Source organism: Tachypleus tridentatus, unplaced genomic scaffold (genome assembly GCF_004210375.1).
Source record: "Tachypleus tridentatus isolate NWPU-2018 unplaced genomic scaffold, ASM421037v1 Hic_cluster_2, whole genome shotgun sequence".
Lineage (NCBI taxonomy): Eukaryota > Metazoa > Arthropoda > Merostomata > Xiphosura > Limulidae > Tachypleus > Tachypleus tridentatus.
Genome location: NW_027467782.1, coordinates 60,672,163 through 60,695,029, shown reverse-complemented (window position 1 = coordinate 60,695,029; position 22,867 = coordinate 60,672,163). Strand labels below are relative to the sequence as shown.

At 35.2% G+C, this 22,867-nt stretch overlaps 1 pseudogene; it reads right to left on the bottom strand.

Moving 5' to 3' along the window:
- Positions 1-15,059: 15,059 nt before the first annotated feature.
- Positions 15,060-17,095, bottom strand: LOC143242496 (serine/threonine-protein kinase meng-po pseudogene; annotated as a pseudogene).
- Positions 17,096-22,867: the final 5,772 nt, after the last annotated feature.

Genomic DNA, 22,867 nt, shown 5'->3' with positions numbered 1-22,867 from the left:
TGACACAAATAAATGTGTATAGTACCAAGGAAAACCTGACACAAATAAATGTGTATAGTACCAAGGACAACCTGACACAAATAAATGTGTATAGTACCAAAGAAAACCTGACACAAATAAATGTGCATAGTACCAAAGAAAACCTGACACAAATAAATGTGTATAGTACCATGGAAAACCTGACACAAATAAATGTGTATACTACCAAGGAAAATCTAGGACGTAAGTTGATGACTAAATATGACTAAATTCATATCTTCAAGTCCGTACAGTTTAAAGTTTAGACACTGCCGTAATAAATTATAACATGTTTGTTTCTTTAAGAGTTAAAGCACAAAGATGCACAATGGGTTATCTGTATTCTGCTCACCACAGTTATCGAAACCCGGTTTCTAGAGTTGTATGTCCTTAGACATACCGCTGAGCCACTGAAGGGGGCTAAATTATAATAAAACTATTTCGAAATGATTAAGTGTTAAGAAAAAATAAACAAGATATTACAGCAAAGAATTAAGTAAATCTTCAAATATCACAAGTGATTTTGAATCTGTGTAATCGAAACGGCAAGGTAATATCTTAACATTAAAAATAATAACACGTAAATACTGTAAATATGTCAAATGTTTACCAAAAATAAAGTATTTTAACCAACAGTATAGATTGGGAAATGGCGATTGGTGGATAGTACAGTACTAAAACTATTGAAGGGAAGCAAAAAGAATTTCGAATTTGTAAAGGAAATAAACAAAAAAGTGAGAAAATGTTATAAGATTTATTCGTGTTTGTAGTTAAGTACAAAGTTAGGCAATAGAATGTCTATGTCCTGCCCATCACGGGTATCAAAAAGCGATTTTTGGAGTTATAAACCTTTAAATTTACCACTGATCCATTGGAGAGAAGTGTGTTATAGAAGGCTTACGTACTGAAAGACACAAAGGGTCGAAGTTAATATCAAAACAGGTCGAAACAAGTTCGTTGTGTTGTTGAGAGCTAGATAGCGTAATATCCTGCCCGTTTTTAAAGAAAGACGTGAAGGATTTGAAGCTCACACTTAATTAGAAGAATCTTAAAACGTTTGTAAATCCAAGACCAGTAATTGCGCCGAGCTGAACTCCATAGAACGAAAAGTAGCAAAAGGAATCTAGAGTTTTCTTACCGTGAGTTAAGCAAAAAAATAACAGTTTTAAATGGGATGTATTTGTGTTAATTCGGAGGTATTAAGGTAGCTTTACATCTATTATTCTTGAAAATAAGTTGGTAAAATCACTGGATGAAATTATTTGTTTGTTTTTGAATTTCGTGCAAAGTTATACGAGGGCTATCTGTGCTAGCCGTCCCTAATTTAGCAGTGTAAGACTAGAGGGAAGGCAGCTGGTCATCACCACCTACCGCCAACTCTTAGGCTGCTCCTTTACCAACGAATAGTGGGATTGACCGAACATCATAACGCTCCCACGGATAAAAGGGCGAGCATGTTTGATGCGATGGAGATTCGAACCCCCGATTACGAGCCAATCGCCTGGATGAAATACCACTCTTGTTTAACAAGACAAACAAATTGTAAAGTTGCTCACCCCTAGCCCTCTCCCAGTGGCACAGCGGTATGTACGAGGGCTTACAACGCTAGAGAACGGGTTTCGATACTTGTAGTTTGCACAACCCGGGCAGCTCATTGTGTTTTTAGTAGTTGACGGTAAAGAAACAAAATTAAATGCAACGTTATGTTAAATTACAAGTTTTTCAACTGTTTACAAAGGGATAAACCGTGATGTGTAATTAAATCACTTCTATTTTAAATTTAAATTAGTAAAGAAAGAAACAGACATCTGTTGTTAAATCTACAAATACAATGTTTTCCTCTGTTGCTATTTCATATTTTCAAACTAAACATCATCTAATTAATTGACATACGAAGAAAACAACAACAAAAATGCAGTGCAGCCATATCACAAATCTTTAAGTTCAGCCGTGACCGTTTCTAATTTTAATGTGCTGACAAAGTGGAAAGCAAACAACCAGTAGTACCTCCCACCTGCACTCTCAACCGATTAGCGAGATTGATTGATACTTTTGTAACAGTATTACAGCTGAAAGTGTTTAATCTTCCCATCCGAAGCCCTATAAAAGTTACTACTGAGTCACTTGCTGTTCTGTTCTTTGTTGGTAGTAATATTACAAAGAGCATTATTACTGTTGTAGTGGATAACGTTTGGGAACAAATGAGTGGAAACAAGGAACATTGTTGTTAAATAACATAACTTCCGATACTATTAGAGTAAATGTTAGGTAACATAATTACTTGAATCACTGGTTCCTAGTACGATGTCATTAAGATGGCTATAAGGATGCATACAAATTTAAGAAACAACGAATAACTAAAATTACACTGCACAGCAAAGTTTTTGCTTCTTGAACACTGTTAGTTCCTTATAGATTTTGGCTGCTCATCACGAAAATTACATCCAAATTTGCCCATCATGTATAGTTTCATCGGAATCTTCAGTTTTACCAGGATATTGCTACAATGGAAAAACGATATAAGGGCAACTGTAATCCGTCAATGCTTGATGATGACTGTTGGACACTGCAACCTGATGCACCGGCCATTGAATACAAACGAAAATCAGGAGCAAAACACTTTTAATTATGTTGAACTTTATAGCGTATTAGAAACATAAACGCAATTCGATACGTTATTGCCGGTGAACAGTTAATTGCCTATTTCTCAGAGTTTTTACGTGATGAAGCAAAACCAAAACTATATTTGTGCAAACCCACCAGGTACCTGTAACAATCAGCAAAAATTTTTCAGGAAGCAACACTTTTCAAACAATTGTTGTGCAGTGTTATTTACTACATTAACACCTCAGCTGTTTTAGCCCCATCTAGTGACACGTTGTAAAGTGACGATTGTTGAAGCATACAATCTAAAACAATAATACAAGTTTAGTCTTGGAAACAATATTAGTTTATAAATATTCATTTAATATTTCGTATCTAAGCTTAATAAGATGGCGTACATTAAGAGTTTCAATCTTAAATTTAGAATGGAATACTCCGCTAAATGTGAGATTTAAAAGATGTACAAGTGTGACTTTAGTTGGTATGTTGGATACCAATGTTACAAATCAAAATGGATCTTGAAGAGGATGTACTAACATCTATTATGAGTTCCACATTCAAAATGGGCACAAATGAAATTTAAAGTTTCATACTTTCTTTCAGCGTCCATTTAGTGCTTAATTTAACCAGGAAACATGTCAGGTGGCTCAAGTAAAGCAGACAAATGTATAATTTAAGAGAAAAGAAATAAAAAAGGGTGAAGCTACAATAAAAGTTGTAGACAGGAAGTTTGGTTTTATTAGTATCAGAAACGCTTATAATATTACGTTTTAAATAAATTATTGTATTCGTTCCATCACTAATTATTATTTGTAATTTACAACATGAGAACATAGTGCCATCTGTTGAGATACTGTGGAACTGTGATACAGGTTTCTTTAGTTTACAAGTTTTACATTATATTAAACATCGTTCAGAATTTGTTCCTTTTGTAGCAGAGATATCCAATCGATATAAAATGAAACGCCAGTTTGGTGTTTTCTAACATTGACATTATCAAACAAAGTCTGCTGCTGTTAAACGTAGGTCTTCACAATGGGCTGTTCATGTTTAGCTCACTTTGGAGATTTTGTACCGCTATCAGACTTACCGATGAACCGCCGGAGCTCTTCAACCTAAACACCATAAGTTGATGCATAACGGATAATTTATTCTATTCGGCGATAATATTTCATTATGTACATTCTGTTTGTTTGTTTTGAATTTCGCGCAAAACTACTCGAGGGCTATCTGTGCTAGCCGTCCCTAATTTAGCAGTGTAAGACTAGAGAGAAAACAGCTAGTCATCACCACCCACCGCCAACTCTTGGGCTACTCTTTTACCCACGAATAGTGAGATTGACCGTCACATTATAATGCCCCCACGGCTGAAATGGCGAACATGTTTGGCGCGACCGGGATTGCACATTCTGAAATATTAATGTACTAATATACTCTTAATTAACATACTCTTTCAGCATAGCTCGCCAGTGGCACAGCGATATGTTTGCAGACTGTGTTTAGATTCCCGAGATAGGCAGAGAAAAGATAGCCTTTAATATAACTTTGTGCTTAACTACAAAGAAACAAAACTTCAACATGTGTTTAGTTCCTTAGAAGTATTGGAAAACCATGCAAAGTAATTACAGATATAGAAACAAAAAGCTTTGAAAGGGAACAAAGTGGAAAACATCACAACACTTTTAACGTGAAGACATTTTGTACTTTTTTTTTCCGATATACATTGTCGAGAGAAATAAGTACATTATTGTTAAAACGACATCAAAATGAATCTTTTAAAATAAATATATTATCCAAAAATTTAAGTGTGTGTTCAAAATAATTTGATAGTACATTAGAACACAAGCTTTTAAAGTACATGTCTTATATTGTAGATCAAATCCTCCTTCAAAGGCTGTGATAAATGAAATTAACGGATTAAAAAGTTTGTCGTTTCTCGAAGTTATCGTTTATTAGTCATTTACATGTATTTTTTATATATATTTCGTTTTAAAGATACCCTCTCTATATCCCAATTGGTGGCTGAATGATAAAATTTAGGGCTTCTAACACTGAAATTCTTGGTTCCATACTGATGCGACCTGTTATAATAATACTCTTTTTTTGTCTGTCTTAAAAAATCCTTCTTTGTGTCCAAATACGCATGCGTGTGCATTTTATAGTGACTAAACAAATAACGGATGTAGATGTGCTTTAGTAGACATTTAGTACAATAGTATACATAAAGCTTATCGAAGTATTTAAAACCGTGTAACGTTAGGTTGTTAAATAAAATTATTTATTGTTTTTATTAGATACGGTAAATTTTAACTCTAACTAAATTAATGCAAAAAAAAAAAACCTTATACAAGTTATAGTGTCAACCTGTCTCTTTATCGAATATAATAAAGGCTTTATTAATGTTAGGCCTAAGATGAATGGAATTATAGATTTCGTTGTCTGCGTATAGAATTTTTCTTTAATTAAACCTGTAATTAAAGAAGTAATGTTGCAATAGATGTTATAAAAATATTAATCAAACCACACAAAAAAAATCATTATAATGTCAATTCCCGTCAAATAAAGACTTAAGGAAGAAATGGACTGTGCTTATTAAGCGAGATAGAGGGCCTTGTTTGGAGGTAAGATAGTCTGTATGAGCAATAAGTGGGGACTTGTGGCTTCGCTGTTAATGTTTTTTCAATGTTTACATAGTTTAATGCAAAACAAAAATATATATTTAGTTTTTAATTTGTGTTTATTTGAAAATATTCATCAAATTAAATCCGTAACGGACTATATTACTGCTTAACATGCCACCTTAAACTAGGCATATCCTGGTCTTTGTCTGTTTGTGTGTTTGTTTTGAATTTCGCGCAAAGCTATTCGAGGGCTATCTGCGCTAGCCGTACCTAATTTAGCAGTGTAAGACTAGAGTGAAGGCAGCTAGTCATCACCACCCACCGCCAACTCTTGGGCTACTCTTTTACCAACGAATAGTGGGATTGACCGCAAATTATAACGCCCCCACGGCTGAAAGGGCGAGCATGTTTTGGTGCAACCGGGATTCGAACCCGCGACTCTCGAATTAGGAGTCGAACACCTTAACACGCTTGGTCATGTCGGGCCTGGTCTTTGTCAACACTCGTTCATTAGGTCGATAATGTTAATATTCGACACTGTTTTTCCTTTTTAAATTAAATCAGTGGAGGATAAAAAAGAAGTTAAAGAAAAGTTGTTCATTATACACACGAACTGTTATGTTCGTGGTGCTTTATGGTAAAAGCAATGAATAAAACTGATATATGTTTTACTGAATACAATGAAATGAGGTAGCATTATTGTGTCAAGGTAGGGTAATAACGTCATAGGAAGGCTAATATTGTCACTGAAGTTTTTTTTTGTTGAATGTGTTCATTATTCTCACCAACTTTCTGTCTCATAGCATTTTGAATTAAAAGAGTTAACTGTGAATTGTTGTATCATTTTTTTTTTATAAAATACCATGTTGTCAGAAATGTTGTCACTAATCTGAAGTTCATTATGAGGCTTCCACAAAATGTTAATGCATAATGAGTGATGTAGATGAACAAATGCGACAATAACTATATAATAATAATAATAAAAATAAGATCCTCACTGAATCATTTACAAAATGCAACTAATAAAACTTGCAGAGGAACACGTGATCTTCAATGTCCTCCGTTGTTGTCAGGGGCATGAGGACACAGTCGTCCATACACTTGATGTCCCAATAACGGGGACACCTGCCACATCCTACCCAGTCAGCGCAGATAGCTCTAGTTTAGCTTTGCTCGAACTTCGAAACAAACCAGTCCTACCCAGTCTTTCAGTTTTTCCTCCGTGTAGCTGTTACCACATCCAGCGCACACATTGATGTTAATTTCATCCATTTCATTCTCACCACTCTCATCTACCCTATTGAATATCCTCTTCATCCTCACCCTCAGAATCAACCACCTTCCTCTCATTTATTGACACTTCAATGTTCATTCTCGTCACTCTCATCCACGTATTGAATATCTTAATCCTCCTCCTCACCTCAGAATCAACCATATTTCTTCTCATTTCTTGACACTTTCAATGTTCACTTGTCACTTTATCCACGTATTGAATATCTTCATCCTCCTCCTCACCTCTCAGAATCAACCACTTTTTCTTTGTTTTTGACACTTTCAATGTTCATCCTCGTCACTCTCATCCACGTATTGAATATCTTAATCCTCCTCCTCACCCTCAGAATCAACCACTTTCTCTCATTTCTTGACACTTTCAATGTTCATTCTCGTCACTCTCATCCACGTATTGAATATCTTCATCCTCCTCCTCACCCTCAGAATCAACCATCTTTCTCTCATTTCTTGACACTTTCGTTGTTATATTTTCCTTTTGTTCCTCTCGCTCTCGTCTCCTATTTTCCTTCTCTTCTCCTTTTCGTTTCTTTTCATGCCACTTCAGCGCAGCCTTGCCAGACAAAGCTTTCGGTATGGCCTCTTTTTTGTTTTGATTTTTCCTGGATGCCGAAGCTATTTGGGATGTTTTGAGCTCCCAAAAGATTGGGGCAGCATCGGGCTCAGCGAACTCCAGCTGGGTTTGACTTGTTGTTGGAGTCTGCGGATTGGTGGAAAAGGAATGTATGGATGATAAAAACGACGGTGGTGAGTGTGGTGAAATGATGAAGGCATTTTGGCGTCACATGCCACCCAGATTAATCATTTGGACACTTACGATAGAAGAGTCATGAGATACACTCAAGTCCTCCTCATCTCTACTGGACATGTTGCCTGCTGAGGAAGAATTCTAACGACTACAATGGCTCGTGCCATTTACCCTTCATCGTTCTGTCGCCTCTTCTTTCCGATAGCTAATTGAGATAACATCTATAAATTTCGGAATAAGTGTTTCATATTGAATCATATAGAGCATTGAACTGCCTTTCCCTCCCAGATTAGTAAAAATCCACACATGACTGCTGCTACAAATACGCTATATGTGAAACTAATCGCTCCCCAAAATTGGTGTTGTCACTTAAATTTCATGTTCACCTGTGATGTTTCATTTATTTATCTCGAACAATTAAATCGTAAACTGACAATTTTCAGGATTTTCCTTCGATCTGCAAGGTGACGACATTAACCGAACATTGAATTTTTGGGTGAGTAATATTTTCATGCCCGGTCCTGTCACCTTTCAATGTCATATGTCATGGCGGCCTCCAACAATCTTTTGTGCATTTTCTTAAATGGATTATGGCTGAAGTTTGTTGTTCCACTTCTCAAGTTTAGTGGGATATAATTTTTTTCCTTTACTGTGCTCCTTATGAACATTGCTTATCAAGATATTTCTTATGTATTATCAATAGGTAAGAAATTATAAACCATAATACTCTTTTTGACGTATTATCAATCGCCGTCGACAAATACAATCGTTAGTTTTGTTTTATTGGAATTTCGAACAAAGCTACTCGAGGGCTATCTGTGCTAGCCGTCCCTAATTTAGCAGTGTAAGACTAGAGGGAAGGTAGTTAGTCATCACCACCCACCGCCACCTCTTGGGCTACTCTTTTACCAACGAATAGTGAGATTCACCGTCACATTATAACGCTCCCACGACTGAAAGGGCGAGCATGTTTTGGTGCAACCGGGATTCGAACCCGCGACTCTTGGATTAGGGGTCGCACGTCTTAACACGCTTGGCCATGCCGGGCCTTCTTTTAAATAGTATTTTATTATTAGCATCGTCTTTAAACTGCAATAATGATACATGCCCCACCATAATCGTTGGTTGGCAAAACTTTCGCGCTGAAAATTTCTCGCGCTATTCAACCCGTATGTTGAATTCGCATTGGTTAACAAACTATTTACGTCACAGGGGACGATATCACCTCCACTGACCTATGTCTTTATAATTAAGAAAACATTAAAGTGGTACGCGAATATGAAAAGTTTGAGACCAACAGATTTATATCGTAATTTCTTATTTTAGTATATTTTATATTAATACAGGTTAAGTAGCTTCTTTATTACAAAGAATATTATCTTTCAATGGTTAAAACAAAACGTGAAATTGATTCGTAATTTATTAATAATAAATTGATAATGAGCTACTGAAAATAGCGACAACATCCAGCCTAGAATAAACGCATTCTGACCAAGGGTTGTTTTCATGGGGCAGATTATGTTCTAGTTAATGGTTCTATCGGTGTATGAAATTGACTGCATTATTACCTGGTTAATTCTTAGTTCTAATCGATTTACGTAACTTTCTTTTATCTGAAGTTGTTGATAACGGAGGATTTAAAATTGTAAAACATTGCCAGAGTTAGAGGCTCTGGCATGGCCAGGTTGTTAAGGCTCGTGACTCGTAATCTGAAGGTTGCGGGTTCGAATCTTCGTCACACCAAATACGCTTGCCCTTTCAGCCGTGGGGCGTTACAATGTGACGGCAATCCCAGTATTCATTGGTAAAAGAGTAACCCATGAGTTGGCGGTGGGTAGTGATGAATAGCTGTCTTTCCTCTAGTCTTACACTGCCAAATTAGGGACGGCTAGCGCAGATAATTCTCGTATATCTTTGCGAGAAATTCAAAATAAACCAGAGTGAGAAACTATTTTATGACAGAAAAATAATAACGACAACATAAACCTTGTAAATTCAAACTTTGCCGAATTATTGAGTCTTCATGTACAATAAATTTGTTTGTTTGTTAAGTATTTCGTGCAAAACTATACCAAGGATATCTGCGGTAGCCATCCATAATTTAGCAGTTTAAAGTAGCTAGTCATCACTTCCCACCGCCGGCTCTTGGTTTCTTCTTTTTTCAGAAATAGTGGATGGACCGTCACATATAACGCTCCCACCACTGATAGGCGAATACGTGTGACATTATGGGGATTCGAAATCGCGAAAAACATTATTTTGATTAACGTTAGCATAAAAAAAAAGTATTTTGCTTCAAGTTTTATGCCTGTTATCTGCTATTTTATACGCCAGGATGATAAAGGTTCGATTTACATTTAAAAATTCGTTTTATATATAGTATGTAGATAACAATACAATACATGAAACATTAGTGGGATGGTTAGGTTGATTTAACAGTCTTGTTTTTATGTAACGTAACACAATGTTTAGGGACAACATCGGACCTACTTGTCCATCTTGCTGTCTCATCCTCTAAACAGAACTATAACTATTAAATAAATACATTTAAAAATAATTCTCAAAACAAACCCTTATTATTTATACAGTTATCAAGTTATCTCTTAAACTCACTTGAAATTATTGACTTCAGAGTATTAATAGAGAAACCACTCCAGACTCCTTTCATTAATTTATGTTTGTTTTTCGTTAATTAATTTATTCTTATAAAACGGCTAATACTTAGAACGTAGCTTGTTGTAGTTAGTACAGTTTAGCTTTGTTTATTTAATACACTATAACTTGTTTTAGTTGGTATAGTATAGTTTGTTCTGGTTGGTACACTATAGCTTTGTTCATTTAGTACAGTATAGCTTCTTTCAGTTAGTACAGTGTAGCTTGTTTTAGTTGGCACAGTATAGCTTGTTCATTTAGTACAGTATACTTTTAGTTTAGTTGGTACAATATAGCTTTGTTTATTTGGTACAATATAACTTATTTTAGTTGGTACAATGTAGCTTTGTTCATTTAGTTACAACATAGCTTGTTTTAGTTAATACAGTATAGCTTGTTTTAGTTAATACAGTATAGCTTGTTTTAGTTAATACAGTATAGCTTGTTTTAGTTGGTACAGTGTAGCTTTGTTCGTTTAGTACAATATAGCTTGTTTTAGTTAATACACTATAGCTTGTATTAGTTAATACAGTATAGCTTGTTTTAGTTAATACAGTATAGCTTGTTTTAGTTGGTACAGTATAGCTTTGTTCATTTAGTACAATATAGCTTGTTTTAGTTAATACAGTATAGCTTGTTTTAGTTGGTACAATATAGCTTGTTTTAGTTAATACAGTATAGCTTGTTTTAGTTGGTACAGTGTAGCTTTGTTTGTTTAGTACGGTATAGCTTGTTTTAGTTGGTACAGTATAGCTTTGTTAATTTAGTATGGTATAGCTTGTTTAAGTTGGTACAGTCACTACAGTTTCGTTTAATTGGTACAATGTAGGTTTATTAATTTGAAACAGTATAACTTGTTTAAGTTAGAACAGTATGGCTTGATTTAGTTGGTACAGTATAGCATAATGTAACTGGTACATTATAATTGGTTTGTTGTAAAAAGTACAGGTTGGACAATTGGACAGTATATATCGGTTTTCGTAATTCGACCGATAGATGAAGGACCATTGAGTTTCATTGGGATGGCTGATGGCAGGTTGTACCCACGTTTTAGACAATCTGGTATTATTATTCCATTTATAAGCGTTGGAAAAAAATATTATATGTATACAAGGAGATATGACATCCTATATGGTATTCATATTTGATTGAAAAACAAAATAAAATGGACATTTTCTAAAAGCATTTTTTTCTGAAAAGTACTGCACAGGAAGAGCATTCTGATTGTATTCTTTAGTAATACACAAATCACTGTATCAGAGTATTGCAATGTACAAAGTTAAAATTCTTAAAACATTTTGCTGACATAAACTGTGCTTTTTTTATATTTTAAAAGTGGATCCGTTTATTGAAAAAAAATGTTTTCTAGAACTTTCTTAGTACCACATTAAAAAATTACATCAATAAAGATATAATAAAACTCTCGTGTGCAGTGCTAGTGGAACTCTCGTGTACAGTGCTAGTGAAACTCTCGTGTACAGTGCTAGTGAAAGCGATGTTCTGGTTGTGAGTAGAGTAAGTTTTTTTTTAAAGCGTGTTCTATTACAAAGAAATGGTTGTCACATATACGTAGCTGATTATTTGTATCTTGAATACCCAAAGTGTGAATATGTTTTAAGGATGCCACTCAGTACATGACAGAGGAGATTTGGTTAAATAAATAGATACTGACTTACACTTAATTTTTTAAAATCTCTTGTACATGTTTTTCTCTTATATTCAATGTTATTATTTCTTAACTTTAGAGACGTGACAGTTTTGTTCTTCAACAACCTAAGTAACTTTTAATATCATTCACATTGTTTTCAAATACGATAAAATATAACTCAAACTTACTTTTTGATTTTTACTTGAATTTTTGTTTGCAGGGCTATTTAGGAGATGGTGCAGGAGTTTTGGTTACATACATTGTTAGTGACATACACGCTACGTCCATTACAGTAAGATTACATGTTTTATCATATTGCTGTTTTTTAGAATGTCATATACGACCTCTTTGATAAGAAGAATTCAAGAGGTTCTACCTTTGCTGATGAAGGATTTAACTGTTTAAATAAGAAACTTAAGATCTCAGTTGTCCCTAGAATAATTATCAGTATTTGTGATTATGTTTACTTGCAAGTTTGTACGATATTGGTCGAAATTAGTACTTTTATTTATAAGGTATTTTGTCCTTTATTTTGGATCTGGATTCTTGTTTATAACATTGTATTACCTGAAGAACGAAGTCAGTATTCAGTTAGTGATGAAACGTAGCGGAAGTTCTATTAATGATATCGACTTCGTTCTAATAACATATAACACATTTTTATTATTCTATGTCGCAATTACAAAGACTGAAGTATACTTGAAAGTGTTTTTCTTATAAGCTTGGTTTGAAATTTGTGTAAAGATACTCGATGGCTATCTGCGCTATTCGTTCCTAAATTAGAAGTGATAAACGATTCTTGGGCCACTTTTACCAAAGAAAAAAAGATTGAATGTAACATTATAACGTTTCCACGCATGAAAGGGCGAATATATTTAGTCACAGGATCCCTAGTCGAATCCCCTAACAACCAAGGCCATCTCAGGCTTAATGTCTATTTATCTATATCTTTAAATTGACCCCCAGTGGCAAGCGGTATGTCTGCGAACTAATAACAGTAGAAATCGAGTTTCACAACCCGCTATGGGCAAAACAAAGGTAACTCATCATGTAGCATTGTGCTTAACTTCAAACAAAACTTTAGTTCGTTTTAATGGTAAAGAATAAACAAAATACATACCACCACAAGGTTGTGTTGATGTATATTTATATACATACCACCACAAGGATGTGTTCATGTATATTTATATACATACCACCACAAGGTTGTGTTCATGTATATTTATATACATACCACCACAAGGTTGTGTTCATGTATATTTATATACATACCACCACAAGGTTGTGTTCATGTATATTTATATACATACCACCACAAGGTTGTGTTCATGTATATTTATATACATACCACCACAAGGTTGTGTTCATGTATATTTATATACATACCACCACAAGGTTGTGTTCATGTATATTTATATACATACCACCACAAGGTTGTGTTCATGTGTATTTATATACATACCACCACAAGGTTGTGTTCATGTATATTTATATAATATTTCATATTCTCTAACTGTGACAGAACATGAATATATTTTTAAATAAATGTTCTCACAAACGTATGGCTTGAATAAATTGTACGTGTCGTACTAAATACAGGATATCATACTTTCTTTATAGTAACTAATTTTTGTTCTCATTATAAACAGTTATTGTACACATTATTTATTGTTTCAACTTGGGACAACAATGCACTGTACATCAGTTCACCCGGGAAGCATTTATAAGAAATACTAAAAGTATTATTCCAAGACATGATTGTATTCTCGTTGCGATTATCTGTTACGTATAATTTGACAGTTGTATAGAGCTTTAATGTTTTATTGCAAATAATACATTTTGGCTTTTTACAATTTAAAGAACAAAATTCTGTATGAACGTTAATTCGTATGTACTACGTCCATGAAGTACAAATACACAAAAGAGAATTATCAGCTCGGCCATAAAAGCACTATCGAGAAGCTCTGTAAATTTGGTGTTTTATTAAAACTAGAGTTTACTGTTTATGTTTACCACAATGTGGACAAACAAACAGTACTAGCACCGGAAATGGACAGAGAAAATTCCGTGTTCCTGCAACAATACATACATTGAAGAAACGGGAAGAAAACCCGTGACAGGAATAAAAGAACAGAAAGATAATACAAGACTTATGAAAACATAAAATTCAGTCATTGCAGAGCACACCACGTCAACTGGACCAAGAATAAACTGGGGGAAAACTAGAATCATTGAGACAAACGAATTTTGAAAGACAAGAAAAATCAAAGAATAATTTTATATTAACACCATTAAACGTTCACTGAACAGAGATTCTGGATTACAGGTGAGTAACCTGTGGCTGCCATTGGTGAATTTGCAGGAAATCTCTCCTCCAGTCAGAAACAGTGATAATCCAACCAATCACAATACGCTCTCCACAATCCACCAGGACAATATAAAAAACCGTCAGCACCTACAAACACACTGACTTGAAGACGAAATGCGGAAGATTTTCGAAACGTTGTCCTCTACGTTTGTGTCTCCACAACAGGCAGCTGCTGTCCATTCTACAAAGTTTCATCGAGAAAATGTTCAAGTCATCACTAAAAACGATGGCGCCATCTTTTTTTCTGTTACAAAATTACTGACGAAAGATAAAGATAACGTTGGAAAAGGACAGATAAAACTTTCAATTCGATACCAAAAATAGTAGCGCCACCTAACATTCTATTCTGTTTAACAATTGTGGACAGAACTGGTGCTGGAAATGGGTAGAGAAAAATATCAAGTTAAATGCCAAAAACGGTGTCGCCACCTGGTTTTGTTTATTTATCTACAACATTACAGACAAAATAGGTGTTGAAAATTGACAGATAAAATTTTCAGTTTACTGCAAAAGTCAAACTGGTGTTGAAGATGAACAGAAAAAATGTTTGACCGAATATTAAAAACAATGACGACACTTAATATTTAAATTTCTTGTTCGATTATTTCTTTTTTATCACATTCAATGTTATAATTTTTAACTTTTGTGACATAACATTGTTTTCTCTGCCACAATATAAATACCCATTAACCTGTCAATATCATGGATATTTTTTCAAATGGGCCAAAATATAATTCAAACTTATCTTTTGATTCTTACTTGGATTATTCTATCTCTCTATAATGATATATATACCAATATTATTCTATTAAAAATATCGATTTGCCTGTAATTCATGTCTTTTCTACATTAGATTTGTTGCATGTTTATTTGTAATGCTCTATATTTGATAAACCTCGTGATATCAAACATTCTATTTCATTAAAGTACAAAATCACCAAAGGAATGGTGTCGCAGTCCAAAGTGTTGTGAACATAAAATGTCATGTATAATTTTATCTACAAGAGTTGTTTCTCTTACTTATACAATTTTATCTACAAGTGGGGATTTTTACACATAAAATTTTATCTACAAGTGTTTTTACATATATAATTTTATCTACGAGTGGGTTTTCTCGTCATCACGTATAAAAACATTTATTTCACATTAGCTAATTTCGGCTCAATATAAAAGAACACTAGCACCACCTAACTTTGTTTTTGTTTACTACATTGTTGTTTTTGTATCTTGTTCTGTTATTTTTTTTCCATTGCCCATAACGTCATTATGTTATCTTTTGTTGTTTTTTTATTTTTGATGTGTCAAGTTAAAATGGCTGGCCACCCTAGAAGAGTACTTCAATAGAGAAGTTTCACTTCACAGCGTCATCTGGCAGGAAATAAAAAAAAGAAGAAAATAATTCTAAAACAATGGAACACAGAACTTGTCATGTGTTCACTGTGTGAGAGTTGATTGACTGTATTTACTTCATTATGACAATAATTTAATTTTCTTCCCAATAAAATTAATTTTAAGAACCCTGGTGTAGAATGTTACTTATGTTCTGAGGGTCAACAAGTGTGGTTCTCCATTGTTCTCTGTTTCTTACTGTGTCTAAGTCAAACTACCCTCCTGTAATCATCTGTAAATGTCATGAAGCCAATTACGTCACTACCTACCTCTCGCTCTTTCCTGTAGGATTTTACCAATCAGATTTCTTCCAACATTTCCAAAGACCTAATTATGTTTCCTACAAATAAAATCATATTGTTACTTCCTTTTCTGACGTAAGTAGGAACGCCGGTTTAACAGTAATTATTTGGAGTAATAGAATTTACTGCTAATTGACTAATTTTAAACCATAACAATATTTGTGAATGTTAAACAACAACAAGGATCCAGTTGAGAGATGTCATACAATAATACTTCCTTGCCTCAGGCCATTCACAACCCAATACTCACCACAAGCCTTACAATGCCAAGTAATTCTGATTGGGATAAACATGGCTGCTTTGTTTCTTTAATGCTTTTGTCGTTATTACAATAATATACATAAGGAACGTTGTGGTACTTGCCAATCTTATATGTGGTCGAAATGCAGTTTGTTTTTAAGTGACGTTGTCACTTACACTTGATAATATCCAGTCATTTATCCGTTTCTCTTTATCGTTTTTATCTACCCGAGTCTCTAATCCGAAAGTTGATAGAAGTTCCCCCAGTGTTTCCTCCTTGGGATCGCTTAGTTCCGAAGGCTCGTGTTTTACTGACAGTACTAGCCCTTGGACTTCTGCAAAATAACCATTTGTCTTCCAGATATTTGTATACTTCTTTAATATTATAACGCTTCGATGGTTTGGGATCCATCAGACGACGAAAAAGTCGCAATAGTCGTGGTGTCATTCTTTTAAAGTCTTTTGGTGTGCGCGTGGTTTTCCTTTTGCCACTGTACAAATTCCGTAAAGTTTGGATCGGTGATGTCAGCTTTTTCCCACGGGAATTTAGCAAAGAGTGCTCCAAAGATCAGCATTCCCATCTGCCACACGTCAGAACCGATCTCAACATTGTAACCCTCCAGATGAACAGTTTCCCAGATCTCTGGCGGACAGGTTGGCAGAGAACGGGTACGTTTCTTCACCAGCGTGCCCGTCCGCCGTGTGAGGCCAAAATCACTCAGCTTTATCTTCGAAAAATCGGCGTGGAAAATCAAAACGTTTTCCGCTCGGACATCTCGGTGAACCAAATCTTTGCTATGCATGAATTCAAGCGCTGATGTCACTTGTCTCACCACAAGTTTAACGTCTTTCTCTTCCAATCCATTCCGCTGTTCAATTACTTGCCATAAATCACCAGAGGGTGCCACTTCTTGGGCAAAGATGTAGTGATCTTGGGTTTCAAAACTTACGTCGTAGGTGTCAAGTATGTTCATGTGGGGAGACAGAAAGTAGCTGTAATGAAATTCTATCTGGAAATCTTTGAGTGCCGTGGTTGCTTTAGGAACTGCTTTTAAAGCGACTTCTTCTTTCCTTTCTTTATGGATAGCCAACATTACTTTCCCATAATCTCCCGATCCAATCTCTTGCACTATATCATAGTGATCAGTTAGGTTTGTCATGTGCAGTGGGATATCACGGATTTTGTGAACGGTTATTGATCGTGTTGAGCTCATATCTCCCCTGGATATGTCACTTTAGATCTTCATGTAAAGGTCTGTATAAAGAAAACAAATTATAATAATTTTAACAACACAGAGTACTTACATTAGAAAGCTAGGAAGAATAAACTTTTAATAACTTGAGCGTTCTAAGCATCACTTAATACACATTTAAAAAACGAACATGAAATAGATTTCAAAACAAAAATATATGTCCCTGTAGTTCTTCTTATGGGGTATTTATGTCTATTTTTTTTTGCAAATAATGTCCCTCTGTAGGAAAGCGGCAATTTTACATGTTTCTAAAATCTGGATTTCAGTTCCCTGTGGGGGGCATATCTTATTATTGTTCTGTGTGGCTTTGTTCTAAAATGAATGAACAGGTTTAAAAAAAAACACACACCAAAGATTGAGATGTTAATGGAAGGATTTGTTGTTTTTTCATGATTAAAATAATTTTTATACCAAGTAAACCTGTTTATAATGTGACAAGAACAGTCTTGTGTGCATTAAAGGAGTATTTCTTTGTTCTTAAGTCCAAAGAATTATGATGAGCTATAAGTGCTTTGCCCATATATAAAAACAAGAATACCTATCTTGCATTTGCTATCGATAATGTATACTTTCAAAACAAGACACTAAGCCGTCTAGATGAGTGGAAAAATTGGTGTCATTTATTTGTTACAGATATGATTCTCTAGACCAACTGCTCCAGCCCTGTTTTGGTGTATAATACTGACTATACTTTAACTGGAATCTGTTGCGAATGGCGCCAGATAATCCAAGGACTGTGTATTAAGTTGCTCCATCTACCGGTACAAGATGTAATTTCATTACTGTGTGTCTTGATCGACACAATAACTTGGGTCCGGAGAATCTTCCAAAATTGCAACGTACTAGTAGCTTCTAGAGGAATCTCGGATTAACGTGTCGATTAGAACTTTAGGACACGTAGATTAACTAAGAGGTGAGGAATATTGATGATAAAAGGTACGAAAATGTACTCGCCATGATGCTGGGTGATCCAATGCCATTTATTAAAACATGCTATAACATACAAAAGTATTATACTACGTCTAGTGAGACGGATGAATCGTAATGGGTATCGCACCGAATTGCGAATTTGAAGATCCATGGTGCGCGTCTCGTTTTTGCAAAAATCACTCTTTGCACATTTGGACCCTGAGTCAAATATCACGCATTGTAAGCGTTGGATACAGTTGCTATTGGCTACCTGTCTTCCCTTCAGTACATTCATTAAATATTAGCAACTTTGGATTAATATCTCAAACAAACAAACATACGCCCCTAAGGTCCAACTGGTACGAAATATATTAACCTTAATTCTAACTGAGCTTTCGTTTTCAAACATTTTGGATACAGTATTTAAATTTTATTTTAAGTTATATTATTTTAGTTACGGTCTGTTTAAACTTTATTTCATCTTTGCTGTAAAACATTGAAAAGAAGATAATTTAAACTACATAGTGTCATTTTAATGAATTAATACTTTTAATAATTACTCTTGAGAGTCCCTTGTCGAACAAAAATTGAAATAAAAATGTATGCATAAAGTACTTTTATTTTATGAAGTTTTTCATTTATAAATTTTACTCCTTACTGGATGTTATCAAGAAAACAGTTCGTTATAAAATAAATATTTCAACAAATTATAAAATGTTTTGATTATTTCTAGCTTCAATTGCTTTTGTTTTTTTGTTGTTTTTTTAATTTCGCGCAAAGCTACACGAGAGCTATCTGCGCTAGCCTCCTTAATTTAACAATGTAAGGCTAGAGGGAAGGTAACTAGTCATCACCACCCACCGCCAACTCTTGGGCTGCTCCTTTACCAACGAATAGTGGGATTGACCGTCACTTTATAACGCCCCACGGCTGAAAGGGCGAGCATGTTTGGTGCGACGGGATGCGAACCCGCGACCCTCAGATTACGAGTCGCACGCTTGGCCATTTCATAGTATTACAATAAAGAAATCAGTCTGCATATTAATGTTGTCGCGCAACAATCAAACTGTTGTGTTCGTACTGTTTATTTGTTAACGTTTTCAGACACATTGCTAATTTGCGTGTATTAAAGTGTAAAGTGGGCTATCTTCATTGTATCCACTGCCAGTATTGAAACGTGAATTTTTAGGTTATAAGCCTTCGACTTACCGCAGAGCCAAAGTTGCGGTGCTATTTAAAACATTTCATCGAATTATATTATATTATATTATATTATATTATATTATATTATATTATATTATATTATATTATATTATATTATATTATATTATATTATATTATATTATATTATATATATGTAAGTTAAACATTAAAATAAAGTAAGTAAATTTTCAGTCGTATTCCGACTTCTAGCCCTCCCACCCTTCTCAAGTAGATCAGCGGTTGGTCTAAGGTTTTATAACGCTAAAAATATGATTTGTAGTAGAAATAACACAGAGAACCAGTTATGTAGCTCTGTGTGTTTTAAGTGTTATAACCCTGGTGGCGAGTTGTTCCACCTTATTATTATCGTATCTTCACTAGAATGACACATTTTGAAAGTGTTAAGAGAAAGGGCGATCCTGTTTGGTGTGACGGGGATTCGAACCCGCGACACTCAGATTACGATTCGAGCGTTTTCACTATCTGGCCGTGCAGGACCGTTGACGAACTTACAATACTAAAATCCGGGGTTCGATTCCTTGAAATGGACAAGTAGCTCATTGTACAGCTTCGCATTGAGAAAACAACCTCAACAACTTAATGTTCGAAGAATTTTATATTTTATTCGCTTTGTTTTCATTTTAACAAACCATGAAGAGATATCGACTACAACGCTAAAATAAGGGTTCGATTACCCTCGGTGTGCTCGGCAGATAGCCCGATGTGACTTTGCTATAAGAAAACACACACAGGATATCGACACTTTGTCGACAGCTGGAAATAGAACCATGAAATTCACCTTGTAATTCAGTAAGTTTACTTCTGGTTCACCAGGAACAGATGAAGGAGTGTTAACAAAATACATGAAATGTTAGCTGTTAAGTATGGCTATGATATGAGATAACTCACAAGATACGTGGTTACTGTTGCTATGTCACGATCGCTGCTATTGTGAATGTATTATAAAAAAGAAAACTTTGAGCCAAAAAGACATCCTGATTTAAGAAGTCAAATGTCTAGAGAGAAATAATGAGGAATTGTACCTATTGGTACTTTGTTTGTTGGATTATTTTAGTATCTTGCGCAAAGCTACATATAGAGCATCTGTTTATAGCCTTCCCTGATTTTCAATACTTAATATAAAGGGTTTTCTTCATTTGTTTGTAATTAAATACAAAGTTACACAACGGACTATCTGTGCTCTATCCAGCACTCGTATAGAAACCGGTTTCTAGCGTTTTACGTCCGCAGATATTACGCTGTGCTACTGATGGGCTAATGTAAAGGGGATGTAACTGGTTGACAACATACAAACATAAACGTTTGAACTATTCTTGTTTTAATGCCACCCTTATATCGCACCCACAACCTCAAAGTGCGGGGTATGTTTTTATACCAAAGAACGGGAACAACAGTCTAGGCACGTTAACCGCTGGGATACACCCAGCCCTCATTACTTTATATATTACTATTTAATGTATTTGAAGATCTGACTGATAAAATTAAAGAAACAGAGATTATTTTTAGTAACATTTTAAATTTCAAAACACCGTGCTGTTTAACCTTAGTGACAGAAATAATATATAGTCGAGATTAATTCATTAGCGCCCAGAAAAATTTGTTTTTGAAATTCGCTTAAAGCTACACGAGCTATCTGCGTTAGCCATTTCTAATTTAACCGTGTAAGACAAAAGGGAAGACAGCTAGTCCTCATCGCTAACTCTTCGGCTGCTCTTTTACCAACGAATAGTGGGTTTGCCTGAACCATTATAACGCCCCTACAGTTGAAAGGGGCGAGCATGCTTGGTATGAAGAGGATTCGAACCCGCGATCTTCAGATTGCGATCTGAGCGTCCCTAACTATCTGGCCAAATTCGGTCAGTAAACTTCGAAAACCAACATATATCTCTACTTGAGTTTTCAGCACCCCTTGCGATAATTTTTAAAACTAACCTGAATATTCGTCAACATTATTTCTTTTATAAGTTGTGAATTGTTCAGATGTATTGCATAGTTACCAAAACACGCAAATTTAGGATATGTTAGACAATGCCAGAGTATGTGGTAAAACTGTATTCTTTTTTATTTTTTTTTTTAAATAGCGGTTGGCTGGCTGTCAAAATCATAGTGTGACGTCATTAAATTGACTATTTTGGTGTGGGCTGCAGCCATCTTTTAGTTAAACATTTTAAAGTTAATCTTAAAATGCAATTCATAAAGTGAACGCTGTATTTATATAAAAAACTAGCAGTTACAATAGATTTGAAGATACAAGAATATCCACAATTAACTCAAGGCTCGGGCATGGCCAGATGGTGAAGGTACTCGGCTCGTAATCCGAAAGTCGCGAGTTCGAATTCCCGTCCCACTAAACATGCTCGCCCTTTCAACCGTGAGAGCGTTATAAGGTGTTGGTAAAACAGTAGCCCCAGAATTAGCGGATAGTGGTGATGACTAGCTGCCTTCCTCCTAGTCTTACACTTCTACACTGGGGACAGCTAGCGCAGATGGCCCTCCAGAAACTTTGTGCGAAATTCAAACAATTAAGTCAATTTAACGTAGGCCTAACTTAATCTAGCGTCAGTGTAGTAGCAGAATGGACTTTAGGAAGTATATTTATATAATTAATATATTTTACTGAACCTTCTTACATCTGATGGGCAAGCATGAATCCTACGTATATTATCTCGTAAAATTATCACATAAAGTTTGCAAGTGGTGGTTTTTAAAACACTGCCAGGATTTATCATGATGTAACGTGTTTGTAGACTGGATTAAGCTAGTACATGCTGAAGACATCACTTAGTTAAATATAGAAATGTGTTTGTTTCTTTTTTTGAATTTCGCGCAAAGCTGTCCCTAATTTAACAGTGTAAGACTGGAGGGAAAGCACCTAGTCATCACCGCCAACAGCCAACTCTTGGGCTACTCTTTTACCAACAAATAGTGGGTTTGACCGTCGCATTATAACGCCCCCACGGCTAAAAGAGCGAGTATGTTTGGTGCAACGGTGATTCGAACCCGTATAGTGATATGTCTCTTATCAAAAAAAGAAGAACAGACATGGTAGTAACTTGGGAGACGGATATCCCAGGATGGTTGGAAATTTGGCAACCTCCCACATGTTATGGGAGTGCAGCCATAATGGGAAAAAAATAATAAAGATAACTGAAGTAAATAAACAAAGAATAAGAAAAATAAAACATAATTGTTGAAGAAAATAATAATTGATATAATAAAGAAAGCATTTGAAGTCTTAGGGTTGTTGTGAACAGGTGGAAAGATATTTGTTTACATCATGTTTGATAAGGAGACGACAACCAACAACTTACAAACAGCAACAAAAGTTCTTTTTTGTTTTGAATTTCGGGCAAAGCTTCACAAGGGCTATCTGCACTGGCCTTCCCTAATTTAGCAGTAAAAGAGGGAAGACAACCAGTCATCACTACCCACCGTCAACTCTTGGGCTACTCTTTTATCAACTAATAGCGGGTTTGACCATCACCTTATAACACCCCCACAGCTGAAAGGACGAGTATTTTTGGTAGGACGGGAATTCGAACCCGCGACCCTCAGATTGCGGGTCAAGCACCCTAACCACCTACCATGCCAGGTACACAGG